Genomic DNA, 19,457 nt, shown 5'->3' on the forward strand with positions numbered 1-19,457 from the left:
CTAAGAAGAGGTGAAGTGAGCAGGGACCCTCTTCCAGGAACTGCTGGGTTCATATTAGTAGCAGGGTTCACACTTGTAAGCAGGACCAAAACGGAAGCAAGCAGCACCTGCCTCCTCTAGGTGGTGGTGGTGGTGTTCAGTCGCTAAGTTCTGTCCAACTCTTTGGGACAGCATAGACTATAGCCAGTGAAGATCCTGTCTTTTGCTATTTGCTCAAATTCATGTCCATTGAGCTGGTGATGTTATCTAATCATCTCACCCTCTGCAACCCCTCTTTTTGCCTTCAGTCACTGCCAGCATCAGGGTCTATTCCAACGAGTTACGTCTTCCCATCAGGTAGCCAAAGTGTTGGAGCTTCAGCATCAGTCCTTCCAGTAAATATTCAGGGTCGATTTCCTCTAGGATTGACTAGTTTGATCCTGCAGTCCAAGAGACTCTCGAGAGTCTTCTCCAGCACCACAGTTCGAAAGGACCAGTTCTTCCTTGCTCAGCCTTCTTTATGGTCCAACTCTCACATCCATACATGACTACTGGAAAAACCATAACTTTGACTCTTTTGATCTTTGTCGGCAAAGTGATGTCTCTGCTTTTTAAAAATACTGTATGGTTTCCATACAGTACCAATAAAGAAGGTTCAGCATCCTAAGTGTTCACCAGCCTTTTCTTCTATGAAACGCCTATTTACTGTTTGGTTTATTTTTCTCTTACGGTGTTTCTGTTTTACTTACTGATGTATATATACTTTAGATACTTATCTTTTAGATCATAAATAACTTATCCTACCGTGTGATATCTCTCTCGTTATTTTTAGGGTATCTGGCAAAGGGCATTAACTCTTAATTTTAATGTAGTCAAATATATCAACCTTTTTCTTTATGGTCTTCTTAATTTATGCCCCTGATGTGCTAGCAATAATTGAATTTGTGATATTCTGTGCCCTTCTGATACTTGCATTCATTCCTATGGGTATATTATTTCTCCTGATTGAAAGGGACAGAATAAAGGGACAAAGCAGGTGATTAAACTGTTAACCTCACTAGAGGACCGTAAGTAAAGAAAGTGTGGAAGACCCCTGTAAGTGAACGATCACTGAATAAAGCAGGCTTGCTTAGCAACACCACCCTCCAACAACAGCATGAGACATGCCCCCAGAGAATGAAACAGGGGTGGCAGGAGGCCCATCCTGCCCAGGGAGCTCGGGAAGTTAACGACCCCTAGGACGTGCCCTCTGGATACATAAAAACAGTCACTGTTGGAAAGAGGACATTTCCAAATGAAAGGCCCTCACTGCACTGAGGCCTGAAATAACTGTTCCATGGTGCCATGACAGTCCTGGCTTGACCAAGTAGGGACAAGAAGACTCCCTGCCCAGCCTGGCGGAGGAGCTGATGAGACAGCTGAGAAAGAGGAAGAAGGCGGTCTTTCCCTCCTCCTCACTTTTCCTTTCCGGGCCTGGTACCCTCTCGTCTGCCCACAGCCCTTCCAAGCATCCTGTTCTAATAAATCACTTCTGATCCATCACTTTGCCTCTCACTGAACTCTTCCTGCACAAAGGACCAGAGTTCCCGGGAGCCCCTGAGGCGCCACCTAGAGGTTACAGAGCGACACGTGCCCGCTAAGTCCCTTCAGTCACCCAGCTCTCTGCAGCCCTGTAGGCTCCTCTGTCCACAGGGTTCTCCAGGCGAGAACACTGCAGTGGGCTGCCACGCCCTCCTCCAGGGGATCTTCCTGACCCAGGGATTGAACCCATGTCTCTTATGACTCCTGCACTGGCAGGCAGGTTCTTTACCACTAGTGCCACCGGGGAAGCCCTTCACAATTATATACCTTTCTTCATTTTAATTATCTTTCATACCACAGCTAATACTCCAGTGCAAGGACTTCTGAAGCGTGATTTTAAAAATTGATCCCTTATTGGGGATTACAATTTATTTCTTGAAATTGCTAACTTCCAGACACATGGGGTGATATTGTACTTTAGAAAATACATTTTTAGTATACGCGCTACTGAAGCAAACACAGAAAATACATTTTTAAATCATAAAAAAGAGGAAACCTTTAATTACTTTGTCAAGGAGAACTCATGCATTTTATAATCCCACAGATCAAATATAATAAATCTTGATCTTACTTGCAATTTAAAGAAAAATATTCATTCATCTTTGAGATTCGCACTTTCTGCTGCCTTGTTTCAGGACTAAAGTTGGCTACCTGTGGTCCGGGATTTTGAAATGCCAAGCATCTTAACTGCCCCTATCTATGGCTATGAAACAAATAAAATGAATTAGTATGAAGAACCTGATAGTTTTATCTGTTTTACATTGCATCAAGACGAAGTTTCTGTAACTTTTACCATAACAGCATGACAGTTCAGCTCTTTACCTAGAGAAATAAACAGTTCAATCTAATTAAGTTTCAAAAGATGATGTAAAATTTTTCAAATGAGGTCATTCTTTCTGAATAAACAAATACTTAGTGTAAAACTACATGTAATAAAAGACAAAACACAATCAAGGGGGAACAGAAAAATTTCCTTTAAACCTGCAAAACACCCCTTGGCTTTTCTAATCTTCTGAAAGTCTAACTTTGCATTTTATAGTAAATAAGGACAAGGGAATTAAAGCCATTCCCCCATAGGCAATGTCTCAAAACACAGTGAGAACACATTACACACAGCCCTCCCTTCCCACACTCTAGTACAGGGGCCCCTACATCTGGGATATAAAGCCTGATGATCTGCGGCGGAGCTGATATAATAATAACAGAAATAAAGTGCACAGTAAAGGTAATGAGCTCGAATCACCCTGTAACCATCCCCTCCCCTCGCCCCGCTCCCCCTCCTCCCTGCCCCAGGAAAAATTGTCCCCAGTGCCAGAAAAGGTTGGGACCACTGCTCTAGAGCATGTGTCCAAACTCACTGCCCTGGGAGTCAGAATATAGCCACCGGAAGGATCCCCTCTGAGTCAAAGCCAGACTGCAAGAAGAAAAATCTTGCTCCAATGACTTTCTAGGATGTTAGTGGAAAATTTCAAATATCTGTTTGGGAGTATTTATAATTCAAAGTTGGGTCTTCTCTGGTAGCTCAGCAGGAGAAGAATCTGCCTGCAATGCAGGCAACATGGGTTCGATCCCCGGGTGGGGAAGATCCCCTGGAGAAGGGAATGGTAACCCACTGCCGTATTCTTGCCTGGGAAGTCCCATGGACAGAGGAGCCTGGCGGGCTGCAGTCCATGGGGTCGCTAAGACTCAGACACGATTCACCGACTAAACAACAACAACAAATTGGAAAGACAAGTAATAAAGATGCTTCAGTCAATCCTGATAACTAATTTGACCATGCAGCACACATATCAGGAGGGAAAGCAATGCTCTTTCAAAGGTTGTTAGAAGAAAGTAATCCGAGTTGCCCCAAAACACTCAGGCTAACACATATATGAAATATGACATTTCTAAACCAAAGGGAATCTTTCAATGTATTAATTTCAGTGAAACAAATTACCAACAGAAACTTGGGTTTTCTCTGCAGTTTTTTTAGCTTAAAAATAGTTTAGTAGTCCAAAACAATATAGGTATGTTTGTTTAAAATTTCATTTTGGTTGGTGTGTATGGCTCTGTTTTACAGACGACCTTAGGAAACAATTCTGTATTTAGGTATCGGTGTGCAATAGACACAGCTCAGCATCATCTTCTATTCTCTGCAGCACAGCGAGGGACTAGATGTCTCTGCTCAAACCCTGCTCTGCCGCTCTTCCTGGGGCGCCTTGAGTGAGTTCTTACTGCTTCTAAGACTCAGTTTCTCCTTTTGCAAAATGATGGAATCTTGTCTTTGTAAGGTAACTTAAGGGAGTTAGAGAAGGTGAGGTTCAGAAAAAGAACCAGACCAGCAATTTACAGGAACAGGTCACTTTTAACGAGGCAAGGGGCAGCAGTCAGATCAGTGGGCTGCTGCGCTAAGTCAGGAAGAGAGCAGGTATATATAAAAAACATATATGTGCGGGGAGACATCATTTTGAAGGGTCTGCTTTTCCTCATGATTATTTTGATTAGTTAGCTTTCAGCAACCAGGGTAAGGAATTCCTGAGACTGGGATATGCTGGGAGCTGAACGTACTCAATCTTACTGTCCATTCCTTTCTTCGGGGTAGAAAGTTCTTTATTCTGTATAGAATGGTGGGGAGGACATGGAGGGGAGTTTCAGCCCCAGGCTATTTTGAGCCACGTAGCTTAGGTGTGTTAACACGGGCCAAGTTTTAGAACCAGGATAGCATATCATGCGGAAAATACACAAAGATTTGTTAAATGAAAATACTTGACCATATTCTCGACAAGTATACTACTCCAAGGGTAGGACTTCATTGCACAGGACACTGGGAAACGAGAGGCACAGAGGAGACAGGCGAGTTGAGACCAGCCTGGTGGTGAGCAGGGTGAAGATGAGGGAGCAGAGATCTTCCCTATGGAATGCTGACGGGGCCACCTTCCCACCCAAATCCAGGGCAGCTCAGAGATCCCCACACAGAGCTCCCCAAATACCACGGAACCATGGTATCCACCTGCCATACCAGCTGCTTCTGTCTGACCTGACAGTTCTTCTCAGGAGAACTTTGACCTGCAGGTCTCTCTTGCGTGGAATTGTTATTTTCTGATTGTTCACTCACTTCTGATCACTAAGAAAAAATAAATGAAAAATGTAAACACGTTAACGTCATATATCCCAAGTAACTTAACCCTGTGACTTTCCTGCTCTCTCCCTACATCTTATTCTCTTTCAAAGCCAGACTTACTGGAAAAACCAATGCTTTCCTGGAAATTTTTCTTTCTGTCCTTTTTTTTTTTTCTTTTTTAACCACTCTTTAATCCTTCATCTGACTTCCTCAGAATGCTTTACTGACGTCTTCTTGGGCTGGTGTTCAATGAGCAAAGTACCTGTGACAGTTCTTAGCACTGCAGACCTCTCTGGAGCAGGTAGCCCTGGGGCCATCCACTCCTGCTCAAGAGGACTAGAAACTCTTAGACCTGGGTTCTTCCCCTTACGCTTACTTCCTTGAAAAGCAGTAAGACGTGTTAATGTCATACACACATCCTCAGTAACTTTGCAAACATCTCTGCTCTCATGGTTTCATTATCACATCTTCCAAAATCATTGCCCAGGTTGCCTCCAAAAGCCCCAACTTCCTCACTCAAGTTTGCTGACAAATTTCTAACACAACTTGTGCTAAATGGAAGCAATCAGTTTTCCATACAACTCAGCTGCTTACATGCCTGTAATTTACTTTGAAATACTTCAATATACATACAAGACGTCTCTGCAGACACGTGTGTGTGTGTGTGTGCACGCGCGCATCTTAGGTGACGCTAACACGTGGTGCCAATGATAAATGCACACTCTGAGCTTCTCTGCAGTGTTCTGCCAGAAAGGACCACGCTCCAGGGACGGTACTGCCGCCCTGCTGGCTGCCGCCTCTCTCATCAACCACCCATGCTGGGAGCCGGGCGCTGTTTCCAACACAGGACCTGAGGGTTACGCTCAGTTATGACCAGTCTATCCACACCCCCGCTCTGCCTGCCAACCAGAAGCTCCAACCCCACCGCCGCCTCTGCACGCTCCCCTGTCTGTGCCCCTCCCGGGGGCTGCCCGCTCTTCTGCGCCCTCTCCAGGTCCCCAAGCGGGTCAGAAGTCACGCTGACTTTTCTTTCTTTCTTTCTTTTTTTTTTTTATTAGTTGGAGGCTAATTACTTCACAACATTTCAGTGGGTTTTGTCATACATTGATATGAATCAGCCATGGATTTACATGTATTCCCAATCCCGATCCCCCCTCCCACCTCCCTCTCCACCCGATTCCTCTGGGTCTTCCCAGTGCACCAGGCCGGAGCACTTGTCTCATGCATCCCACCTGGGCTGGTGACCTGTTTCACCATAGATAGTATACATGCTGTTCTTTTGAAATATCCCACCCTCACATTCTCCCACAGAGTTCAAAAGTCTGTTCTGTATTTCTGTGTCTCTTTTTCTGTTTTGCATATAGGGTTGTCGTTACCATCTTTCTAAATTCCATATATATGTGTTAGTATGCTGTAATGTTCTTTATCTTTCTGGCTTACTTCACTCTGTATAAGGGGCTCCAGCTTCATCCATCTCATTAGGACTGGTTCAAATGAATTCTTTTTAATGGCTGAGTAATATTCCATGGTGTATATGTACCACAGCTTCCTTATCCATTCATCTGCTGATGGGCATCTAGGTTGCTTCCATGTCCTGCCTATTACAAACAGTGCTGCGATGAACATTGGGGTGCACGTGTCTCTTTCAGATCTGGTTTCCTCAGTGTGTATGCCCAGAAGTGGGATTGCTGGGTCATATGGCAGTTCTATTTCCAGTTTCTTAAGAAATCTCCACACTGTTTTCCATAGCGGCTGTACTAGTTTGCATTCCCACCAACAGTGTAAGAGGGTTCCCTTTTCTCCACACCCTCTCCAGCCTTGCTTGTAGACTTTTGGATAGCAGCCATCCTGACTGGCGTGTAATGGTACCTCATTGTGGTTTTGATTTGCATTTCTCTGATAATGAGTGATGTTGAGCATCTTTTCATCCCTAACACTGATTCTTCCTTTTACTCCCTATCAGGTAGAAACCACCCTAAGACAGCAGTGTGTTGTGTGTGTTAGTCCTCAGTCGTGTCCAACTCTCTGTGACCCCATGGACTGTAGCTCACCAGGTTCCTCTGTCCAGCAAATTCTCCAGGCAAGAATACTGGAGTGAGTAGCCATTTCCTTCTCCAGGGGATCTTCCCGAGCCAGGGATCAAACCTGGGTCTCTGGCACTGCAGACAGACGCTTTACTGTCTGAGCCGCCAGGGAAGCCCTAAGACAGCAGCAGTAGTAGTAACAGCAGCAGCAAGACTCACCCTTACCAAGACGCACTTAACCTTCACCTCAGTCTGACCAAACTTCTGCATTTCCTGACTCTATGCCTTGACCTCCCTTTTCTCAGATCCTTTACTTTAAAAATGTGTCATTGTGAATTCTTTCTCTGCTCCACTGAGATGTAAATCTCCCAGCCTCCAGCCAGTTTTACAGCCCCCAGAAGGTCTTTCTCAAGGACTATGAACTATCCCTTTGAAATGCTGCTGCTACTGCTGCTAAGTCGCTTCAGTCGTGTCTGACTCTGTGCAACTCCCATAGACGGTAGCCCACCAGGCTCCACCGTCTCTGGGATTCTCCAGGCAAGAATGCTGGAGTGGGTTGCCATTTCCCTCTCCGATGCATGAAAGTGAAAAGTGAAAGTGAAGTCGCTCAGTCGTGTCCAACTCTTTGCGACCCCATGGACTGCAGCCTACCAGGCTCCCCGTCCATGGGATCTTCCAGGCAAGGGTACTGGAGTGGGTTGCCATTGCCTTCTCTACTTTGAAATGCAATCAGCCAGAAAGACCAGGCTACCATTTATCAGTCTCTGAGAGAAGGTACCTGAACCATGAACTTCCAGATGTTCAAGCTGGATTTAGAAAAGGCAGAGGAACCAGAGATCAAATTACCAACATCCGTTAGATCACTAAAAAAGCAACAGAGTTCCAGAAAAATATCTATTTCTGCTTTATTGACTACGCCAAAGCCTTTGACTGTGTGGATCACAACAAACTCTGGAAATTTCTGAAAGAGATGGGAATACCAGACCACCTGACCTATCTCCTGAGAAATCTGTATGCAGGTCAGGAACAACAGTTAGAACTGGACATGAAACAACAGACTGGTTCCAAAGTGGGAAAGGAGAACGGCAAGGCTGTATATTGTCACCCTGCTTATGCAACTTACATGCATAGTACATCATGCGAAATGCCGGGCTGGATGAAGCACAAGCTGGAATCAAGACAGTAGGGAGAAATATCAATAACCTTAGATATGCAAATGACACCACCCTTATGGCAGAAAGCGAAGAAGAACTAGAGAGCCTCTTGATGAAAGTGAAAGAGGACAGTGAAAAAGTTGGCTTAAAGCTCAACATTCAGAAAACTAAGATCATGGCATCCGGTCCAATCATTTTGTTAGGCGAAGCACAATGATTGAAACCATCCACCCTGGCCAGGCACCATAGTAACCATCTGCATAAGTTGTTTTACGACAGGAGGTCCCGGTAAGGAACACAGAACTAATAAGCCACCACCAACGGGAAGAGTTTGGGAAAGGTCAAAATGAGACACATGTCTGACGACCTCCCAGAATCCTTCTCTCTGGCATCCATCTTGGCTGAACAAGGCGTGTACCACCAGGAAGGACCCTGAGTCAAAATGATTGGCTAAAGACAACCCAGAAACTAATCCCATCACCATAAAACCCCAAGACTGCAAGCCATGTGACAGAGCTGTTCTCCTGGGTTCCCTTACCCTCCTGCTCCCCACCCAGGTGCCATTTCCCAATAAAATCTCTTGCTTTGTCAGCACGTGTCTCCTTGGACAATTCATTTCCAAGTGTTAGACAAGAGCCCAGTTTCAGGCCCTGGAAGGGGTCCTCCTTCCTGAAACAACTTCATGGCAAATAGATGGGGAAACAATGGAAACGGTGAGAGACTTTATTTATTTGGGCTCCAAAATCACTGCAGATGATGACTGCAGCCATGAAATTAAAAGACGCTTGCTCCTTGGAAGGAAAGCAATGATCAACCTAGACAGCATATTAAAAGCAGAGACATGACTTTGCCCACAAAGGTCCATCTAGTCAAAGCTATGGTTTTTCCAGTAGTCACGTGTGGATGTGAGAGTTGGACTATAAAGAAAGCTGAATGCCAAAGAATTGATGCTTTTGAACTGCAGTGTTGGAAAAGACTCTTGAAAGTCCCTTGGACTGCAAGGAGATCAAACCAGTCAATCCTAAAGGAAATCAGTCCAGCATATTTATTGGAAGGACTGATACTGAAGCTGAAACTCTAATACTTTGGCCACTTGATGCAAAGAACTGACTCACTAGAAAAGACCCTGAAGCTGGGAAAGATTGAAGGTGGGAGGAGAAGGGGATGACAGAAGATGAGATGGTTGGATGGCATCACCAACTCAGACATGAGTTTGAGTAAGCTCTGGGAGTTGGTGATGGACAGAGAAGCCTGGTGTGCTGCAGTCCATGGAGTCACAAAGAGTTGGACACGAGTGAGCAACTGAACTGAACTGAAGTGAGAAAAGGTAGAAGCCTAACTCGCTCATTGGTGGATTGATGAGAGTCAGTTAGTAAACAGAAGTGGCCTAATCACAGAGAAGAACCTTTGCAAGTTTTGGAATTACTCAATGTGCTCAACACATCCCATGGATCTCTCCCCTAAAATCCTCTAATATTTCACTCCCACCTTTATTTCAGTGGAGTTGAGTTCAGACTGAGTTCTGGCTTTCCTTCTCTATGATAGCATGGTGTAAAATCTACTTGGCCTGTTTCACTTGGTCGGGTGCGGTTTTTGCTTTGACACTATCCCATGCAACTTCACATTTCATCAGCCAGACATTCCCGGGGAGCATTTCTCCAGCCATCTGGAGATAAAACCACACAGAACTATTTAAAAATGATCAATTCCTTGTCAGATGCCAGCCCTACTGGGGTGACCACTTGTGGAGGAAAATCGTGATGATCTGCAATAATTAATAAGCTCTCCAGGTGAATCTTATCTAGGCAATTACTGGTGATGTAAGGATAGGTATAATTTTCTTCACTCAGTTTTGCCATCTCATCCTAAAGTGACTGTCTACAATTTCTCCCTACCTTAAATTTATCTAGAACATTGTGGTCATGTTGATACTTAAATCAGAAATGTCTTTATCTGATTCCTATGAAGACTTCAGTGACTCCCCTCTGCCAATAACATCCCACATCCCTGGCATATCAGTGAAGATCCATTGAAATGGACTCTGGTGACCTGTCTAGGCTCACCTCCCCACATTCCTTCCCTTGGGCCAAAGCTACTGAGCTACCCACTCCTGTTACCACTCCTCCCATTGCTTACCTAACTCAGTGAGTGAGTGAAAGTCCCTCAGTTGTGTCCAATTCTTTGTGACCCCATGGATAGTCCATGGAATTCTAGAGGCCACCATACTGAAGTGGGTAGCCCTTCCCTTCTCCAGGGGATCTTCCGTACGAACCCAGGTCTCAGGCATGCAGGCGGATTCTTTACCAGCTGAGCCACCAGGGAAGCCCTGCCTAACTCAAGTCTTCCCCTTGGAACTCTGGCTTATCTCTTCACTCCAAGAAGCCTCTGCATCACTCTCATCCTCAAAAGAGTCCTTTCTCTCTTGGGCTGTTTGAAGCTTCCTCAAAAATACTGCCCCAGGGGGTCCTAAACCTTGGAGCTGTTTCATGTAACAAATTTTCTTCCATATGGGAATAGGCATGACTTTATGATCATCTTTGCAAGCAAGAACATCTTCTGAAAGAGCATCCATTTAACTGCATTGGGAGAAACAAATATTTTATGCAAATCCTGACCCAAGATGCTTTTGTTTAAGTCCTTTATGAAATGTAGGTCTCCATAAACAAATTAGGGGGGCAATTTACTCCTTCGTACTCTGAATAAAGCAAATAGAAATTTTAACTGAATTTTGCCAGGTCCTAAAATTGTAACTGGATTTTATTAGGAGCCCAAAATAAGTGACAATCATAAGTAATTTTAAATTAACTTCAGGTTACAGAAACTTCTTTCACAGGACACTGCTGTGACTGGTTTTTTTTTTTTTTTTTTTGGTATTGTTTTTTTAAAAAAAAATTCTCAAGGTCACTAACATAATTGGGTAAAACTGCACTAAGCAAATTTCAAACCAGTTTTAGAAGATGCAAACGTTATGCTGACTTCATATCATAACTACTGATACTGTATGCTGCTAAAACTATTTCAGATGAAATTCTTACAGGACTTAAATAATCTAACTCTTTTAGAACCAAATCCAGCCCAAATCCATTCCAGCCACAGAAGTGAATGATTATCTTTGGAGGAAGGATAATACCTACTCAGCCATTAGAACAGTATCTGAGCCTGAGGAGCCCAGTCTAGCTGAAATGACCTTTTCAATAAGCTCTTGATATAAATCATCAAATTGAGGGGTACAGGCATTTTGTTACAACCCAGGTTATTCTGGCTATGGGTTAGCTAAGGATTTGGCCCAGGTCCTTAACAATGTGAAAGCCTGTAGTCCTACAACTCACGATCAAAGGTTGTTTAGAGTCACATCCTGGCAGAGGATGAGAACTGCCCGCCACCCATGCCCCGTCCCCAGATGACAAGCAAACATAAAATCCACATTCAGCTGCTTCGAACAGTCACTTGCAAAAGCCATTGGCCCAGTTTTCCTCCTTCCCGCCACTTCCTCATTTCCGCACCATCCTCAGTCACACATTCTAGACCTGCTTTTAGCTCTGTCGTCAGCATTTGCCTCATAAGTGAAAGTGAATCGGTTGGGTGTAAGGGAAAAACAGCCTTCTAGATGGTAAACATGTAATGTTTCCACATTTTCTCCCCAGACTCTCAGGGGAATGAAGTTTTAAAGTCACATATTTTAACTTATGAGTTGGTTATGTGCATGTTCCTATTTAATGTGAGATACGTTAGGAATCAAGAAAGCATAAATGTAAACGATTCCTCGAGTATTTGCATACCAGGATGTGAGGTGACAAGCAAGCTGGAAGCTTAGGGGAAGAAGAAAAGAAGGAATAGCACTGGACGCCCCTGGTACCACAGTGGGCCTGACTCTGCCTGCCAGTGCAGGGGACACGCTGCGAAGCAGCTTAGCCCCGGGGGCCACAGCTCCTGAGTTCAGGTTCCACAACCACTGAAGCCCCTGCGCCTGGAGCCCGCTCTCCACCACAAGAGGAGACACCGCAGCGAGAAGCCCGCACACGGCAGCGGAGTAGCCTCCACTTGCTGCAGCCCGGGGCTCACACGCAGCAGCAGAGACGCAGTGCAGCCATACATAAATTCATTAATTACATTTTTTTAAAAAGAAGGAATAGTATCAAGGGCGCAGGCCACATTTGTTCACACAAACAGTATTTATGTTCACCCACCTTTAACTGCATGGAGAGTGGGGGAGGGAATGGGAGGGAAACTTTTATTAAAACTTAAAATATATATGTACACTTTGTGATATATGAACAGATCCCCTTTCTAGTCTATTCTCAAATTTAAACTTGAAAACCATCTCAAATGATCACCTCTCCATTTTCATTTGCACCTGATTTCCTCTACTCACCCTCTCAGAGACCTGTGCCATTAACAGGACAGGTATTCACACGTAGGATGTGTGAAACGTTGGGTGGTTTCTTCAGTAATTTTCATGAGTGAGCACAATTTGAAAAGAATTGGATGATGCTTTCCTTATAGACACACCCGCAGAGGCACAATGGCCGACTTCCCTCTACTCAATGGCTAGTAAAGGATATTAAAACAGTAAATACCACAAATAGGAAACAGAAAAAAAGTCCACCCATCAACAGTGAGCAAGCAGGGAAGCACCACGCAGCATTTAATAACACACTTGAAATAAGCGTCTGCCAAGACAAGAACGAGCGTCTGTATTGCCTAACATGTATCCTAGAGGTGGTCCCCAAACTGCTGAAACAGTGCTAGGAAAAGAAGGCATCCACAAGCCAGAATTCTCTTTATACTCTCCAACTTGGGGAGGAGCAGAAGGTGTGGGGACTGTGCCAGCTGTCGGCCAAGGCGAATCATGGGACATCCTCAGAGAATACACATCTGTGAAGGCAGATGCAGGGCTCCATGGGGGATGGGGGAGCCCCCGGGGAGCTAGTCTTCTAGTGACCCTCGGGGAAGGGAAACATAGACCAATAAAGCAGGAAAAACAGGTATACTGCACACAAGAAACAGATGAAAAGTTCAATCTAGAATAAAACATAACTTAAAAGAAGAAAATGCCAGCTGCCACATGACTGCTCAAGACAGAACTTAATACGAAAATAAATTCAGTGGAACAAGAGCTAAAAGATAACCTGATGAAACAACAAAATTTGATGTAAAAGGCACTGCAAAATCAAAGAAAGAAATTGAAGACTAAGAGCACATCGTTTCCTAATATGTAAATCAGAAACTGGAAGAAACAGACTAGATACAACTGCAAATTGAATTATCAACAGAAAGGAAGGGCTATTCATAGCAAATGCAAAGGAGAGAGAGAAACGCAAAGTAGATGCTGAGAACAAAGAAAAGTCAACCTGAGGATAACTGTGTCCAGAGCAAGAGTCCAATAAAGACAGACACAGGTACATTCGGCCACTGTCATAAAGGGTCTGACTCCATTTTTTCTATGACTGCTGACAGCTTTCAAGCCCCATTCTTCCCTCTTCCCTTCTGACCCACATCTGGGCAAACTGATGAGGAAGGCCCATCCCTCCCCCCTGAGGCACTGGCAGGACGTTCAAACTGCACAAGCCCCTAACTCTGTAGAACTCTCCTCCTGGTCCCCCCTCCCTAAACACCATAAAGCCCAAGCCATTCACCTCCCCGACTCTCTCCATTTCTGGACCTGTTGGGAGCGGGTCCTGCTTACCCCAGAAAGGCTAATGTTGTGAGTAATAAGCCTTTTCCTGTCTTCTTGGAGTGTATGTGTGATACCATCAGTCTCAACAGAAAACCAAATTTGGGTTGGGGAGTCCATCTCCCCTCTGTGAGATGATCAAAATGAATATATACTCCTATAATGTGGGGGAAACTGACTCTGTACTTTGATGGAAGAGTAAAGTCGTATTTTGGAAGAACCTGACATAGAATGATGATGGGAAAAATTCTGGTGAAATTATCAAACTCCAAGGATAAAGAATACATACTTCAGGAATCCAGGTGAAAAAAGTAAGTCACAAGAGGAAAGAAGTCAACAAGTCTCAGACTTTTCCACAGCAATGTCTGTAAGTTTTGAGAAAAGCATATTATGTTCAGTCACTAAGCTATTCAATTATTAAAGCAAAAGCCAGATATTCTCAAATATGATCGTATTTGTAGTTTTCATGAGTTCTTTTTGGGAAACCTGATAGTTAAAAACAAGCCAACCAAGAGATTATCAAAATAAAGAGTACAAGAATGAAAATGTGACAACATACAGTGGACATTAAGTTCATTTAGAACCAAGAGTTAAAGTGGGAATTATGGTAATGAAATTAAATCTAAATATTTTAATGTTTGAGAACATAAATTTAATCTATAGATAAAAGAGCTAATTTATATAATGCACAAAATAAGTGAAATAAAGTTTTAAGAGTACTGGTTTCTTCATCTTTCATGGCATGGTATCAGTCAATTCTATCTTAAGTGAAATACATCACTTAAAAAATAAATTGACTGTTAACTTCTTCAGTTCAGTTGCTCAGTCATGTCTGATTCTTTGCAACCCCATGGTCTGCAGCACACCAGGCTTCCCTGTCCATCACCAACTCTCGGAGTTTACTCAAACTCACGTCCATCGAGTCGGTGATGCCATCCAACCATCTCATCCTCTGTCGTCCCCTTCTCCTGCTGCCTTCAATAATCTTTGCAAGGGTAACAGCCTAGAGAGCTGTCGGCTGAATATGGCTAATGGACTATGGAAATATTTTACTTCTTCATTTTCTTTGACCTACTCAGTGGTGACATTGCCAATGTAATCAGAGGGATTTTTATTTTGAAAATAATACCAACAATTTAATATCCATAGCTTACTTGTCATGTTGTCATATTGTCATTGGTTCATTGGTCCTAAGGCTGCTTGAGTTTGTGACCTCCACCTTAGAGGAATATTTGACTTTGTTAAAGAAACAACTTTTTCCAGTCTGAAATTTCTTCCATTTCTCTTCTTTCCTTATCCACTTTGATAAAACTCTTTCTATATAGCCATATATAGCTTTCAAAAACTACATATAGATTGAGATCTAGAAAAATATCCATCTAGAGGCTACTGGAATTTGGTTTGGCTAATGTTTACAGTATAATTTCAGGTTGTTAAGATTTTCTATAATTTTTTACCCTCTACTTTGTACTTCTCTGTACTGCTTGAATTTCTAATAGTATAAAAACAATAAAGTTATTATTCAAAATAGGAGGACAAAGTGAACTCATTACACATTCAGGTTATTTTTTAATACATTCTTGAAAGAGGTTACATATCAATAAAGATACTTTGATCCAAGTATAAACATCATTCTCACAGTAATTTATAATATTAATTTATTAATTATAAACAAATTTACTTAAGATATTTTTGTGTTCAAGGAAAAGTCCAAAATAAATTATGAATTATAACTGCATTTGAAGGGAATGCAATCATATGTCTCTTCAGCATAACTCCGTTATTTATAGAAGATTTTTAAAGGCTTTCTCTATACTGTGTGCTTAGATTAATAAATTGACCAGACGGCATAGTTCCTATCCTCTAGGAACAGTCAGAGTAGCATTACCAAAGACAGAGCAGTGCTTCTAACCAACCAAACAGCCGGAGAGGCCCTAACCTGCCTCCTTAGAGCCACACGTAACAACACGGGGCTTGTCTGATTCTTCACCCAGCTTCCTCATTGTTCTAATCATATAGGACAAGCCAATCAAATCTAATCTGCCCATTCTCAGTTCTATATCTAGCATTGAGTAGCTTCTCCTTTGCAATCTGAAAAAGCATGGGATTTCATTAATATTGAAGTATCAGTATTGGTACAATAATTGTAACATTAATTGGTTCACTAATTATAACAAATATGTTGTATTAACCTAAGATGTTAATAACTGGGAAAATTGGGTGTGGGGTACTCTCTGTATGGTATCTACAATTTTTCTGTTTTCTAAAACTGTTCTAGAAGAGGTTTATTTTTTTTTTAAACCTATTAACTATTTGCAAGTTTTTGAATTATAAAGGAAATACTGCTGTTAAAATGACAGGTATAAAACTTAGAAATATCATCAACTCCTTGGGCTTTCTCAGATCAGCATCTCTTGATCACGGGGGCGGGGCAGGGGAATGCCTTGCTGTGTAGTCCATTTCCTCCCCACAAAGGAGGGCGATATTCCCCCAGCTGCTGAGAAGGTTGTCAGGCTTCTCCACGGATCTCCTCACCTAAAGAGCTCGAGGCCACTTCCAATTCTCAGGGTGGCCCAGCTCCAATCTCTGTAATGTAAATGCTCCTGTTGTTTTTGTTCAGTCGCTCAGTTGTGTCTGACTCTTTGCGACCCCACGGACAGCAGCACACCAGGCTTCCCTGTCCTTTACCATCTCCCAGAGCTTGCTCAAACTCATGTCCATCGAGTCAGTGATGCCATCCAACCATCTTGTCCCCCTTTCCTCCTGCTTTCAATCTTTCCCAGCATCAGGGTCTTTTCTAACATGTCAGCTCTTTGCATCAGGTGGCAAAGTATTGAAGCTTCAGATTTAGCATCAGTCCTTCCAATGAATATTCAGGAATAATTTCCTTTAGGATTGTCTGCTTTGATCTCCTTGCTGTCCAAGGGACTCTCAAGAGTCTTCTCCAGCACCACAGTTCAAAAGCATCAATTCTTCAGTGCTCAGCCTTCTGTATGGTCCATACATGACTATTGGAAAAACCATAGCTTTGACTAAATGGACCTTTGTTGGCAAAGTAATGTTTTTACTTTGTTGCTTTTTAGTATGCTAAGTTGGTCATAGCTTTTCTTTCAAGGAGCAAGCATCTTTTAATTTCATGGCTACAGTCACCATCTGTGGTGATTTCAGAGCCCAAGGAAAAAAAAAAGTCTGTCACTGTTTCCGTTGTTTTCCCATCTATTTGCTATGAAATGATGAAACCTGATGTCATGATCTAAGTTTTCTGAATGTTGAGTTTTAAGCCAACTTTTTCACTCTCCACTTTCGCCTTCATCAAGAGGTTATTTAATTCCTCCCTTTCTGCCATAAGGGTGGTATCATCTGCATATCTGAGGTTATTGATATTTTTGTCAGCCATTTTGATTCCAGCTTGTTCTTCATCAAGCCCAGCATTTCACATGATGTACTCTGCATAGAAGTTAAATAAGCAGGGTGACAATATGCAGCCTTGACATACTCTTTTCCCAGTTTGGAACCAGTCAGTTCTACCTGTTGCTTCTTGAACGGCACACAGGTTTCGCAGAAGGTAGGTATGGTGGTCTGGCATTCCCATCTTTTAAGAATGTTTCAGAGTTCACTGTGATCCACACAATCAAAGTCTTTAGCATAGTCAGCGAAGCAGATGTTTTTCTGACATTCTCTCACTTTTTCTATGATCCAATGGATGTTGGCAACTTGATTTCTGTTTCCTCTGCCTTTTCTAAATCCAGCTTGAACATCTGGAAGTTCTTGGTTCAGGTACTGTTGGAGCCTCACTTGGAGAATTTTGAGTATTACTTTGCTAGCATGTGAAATGAATGCGATTGTGCAGTAGTTTAAACATTTTTGGCCTTGCCTTTCATTGGGACTAGAATGAAAACTGACCTTTTCCAGTCCTGTGGCCACTGCTGAGTTTTCCAAATTTGCTGGCATATTGAGTGCAGCACTTTCACAGCATCATCTCTGAGGATTTGAAATAGCTCAGTTGGAATTCCAAACACTAGCTTTGTTTGTAGTGATGCTTCCTAAGGCCCACTTGACTTCACACTCCAAGATGTCTGGCTCTAGGTGAGTGATCACACCATCATGGTTATCTGGGTCATTAAGATCTTTTTTGTATAGTTCTTTTGAGTAATCTTGGCACCTCTTCTTAATATCTTCTGCTTCTGTTAGGGCCATACCATTTCTGCCCTTTATTGTGCCCATCTTTGCATGAAATATTCCCTTGGATCTCTACTATTCTTTTTTTTTTAATTAATTAATTTATTTATTTTACAACATTGTATTGGTTTTGCCATACAATGACTTGAATCCACCATGGATGTACATGTGTTCCCCATCCTGAACTCCCCTCCCTCCCCATCCCATCCCTCTGGGTCATCCCAGTGCACCAGCCCCGAGCATCCTGTATCATGCATCAAACCTGGACTGGCGATTCGTTTCACATATAATTTACATGTTTCAATGCCATTCTCCCATATCATCCCGCCCTCGCCCTTTCCCACAGAGGCCAAAAGACTGTTCAATACATCTGTGTCTCTTTTGCTGTCTCGCATAAAGGATTATTGTTACCATCTTTCTAAATTCCATATATATGTGTTAGTATACTGTATTGGTGTTTTTCTTTCTGGCTTACTTCACTCTGTATAATAGGCTCCAGTTTCATCCACCTCATTAGAACTGATTCAAATGTATTCTTTTTAATGGCTGAGTAATATTCCATTGTGTATATGTACCACAGCTTTCTTATCCATTTGTCTGCTGGTGGACATCTAGGTTGCTTCCATGTCCTGGCTATTATAAACAGTGCTGCGATGAACATTGGGGTCCACGTGTCTCTTTCGATTCTGGTTTCCTCAGTGTGTATGCCCAGCAGCAGGATTGCTGGGTCATATGGCAGTTCTATTTCTCTACTATTCTTGAAAAGATTTCTAGTCTTTCTCATTCTATTGTTTCCCCCTGTTTCTTTGCATTGTTCACTCAAAAAGTGGGAAACTATTCTTTGAACTCTGCATTCAAAGGGATATATCTTTCTTTTCCTCCTTTGCCTTTAACTTCTCTTCTTTTCTCAGCTATTTGTATGACCTCCTGAGACAATCATTTTGCCTTTTTGCATTTTTTTCTCCTTGGGGATGGTTTTCATCACTGCATCCTGTACAATATTATGAACCTCCGTCCTAGTTCTTCAGGCACTCTGTCTATCAGATCTAATCCTTGAATATATTTCTCACTTCCACTGTATAATCATAAGGGATTTGATTTAGGTCATACCTGAATGGGCTAGTGGTTTTCTCTACTTTCTTCAATTTAAGTTTGAAGTTTGCAATAAGGATTCATGGTCTGAGCCACAGTCAGCTCCGGGTCTTGTTTTTGCCGAGTGTATAGAGTTTCTCCATTTTTGGCTGCAAAGGATATAATCAATCTGATTTCAGTTTTGACCATCTGGTGATGTCCATATGTAGTCTTCTCTTGTGTTGTTGGAAGACGGTGTTTGCTATGACCAGAGCATTCTCCTGGCAAAACTCTGTTAGCCTTTGCCCTGCTTCGTTTAGTATTCCAAGGCCAACCTGTTACTCCAGGTATCTCTTGGGTTCCTACTTTTGCATTCCAGTACCTTATGATGAAAGGGACATCTTTTTTGGGTGTTAGTTCTAGAAGGTCTTGTAGATCTTCATAGAACTGTTCAACTACAGCTTCTTCAGCGTTACTAGTTAGGGCACAGACTTGGATTACTGTGATTGTGAATGGTTTGCTTTGGAAACAAACAGAGATCATTCTGCTGTTTTTGAGATTGTACCCAAGTACTGTTGACTAGGAGGGCTATTCCATTTCTTCTAAGGGATTCTTGCCCATAGTAGCAGATATAATGGTCATCTGAATTAAATTCACCCATTCCAGTCCACTCTAGTTCACTGATTTCTAAA

The sequence above is a fragment of the Dama dama genome, chromosome 12 (genome assembly GCF_033118175.1).
Source record: "Dama dama isolate Ldn47 chromosome 12, ASM3311817v1, whole genome shotgun sequence".
Taxonomy (NCBI): domain Eukaryota; kingdom Metazoa; phylum Chordata; class Mammalia; order Artiodactyla; family Cervidae; genus Dama; species Dama dama.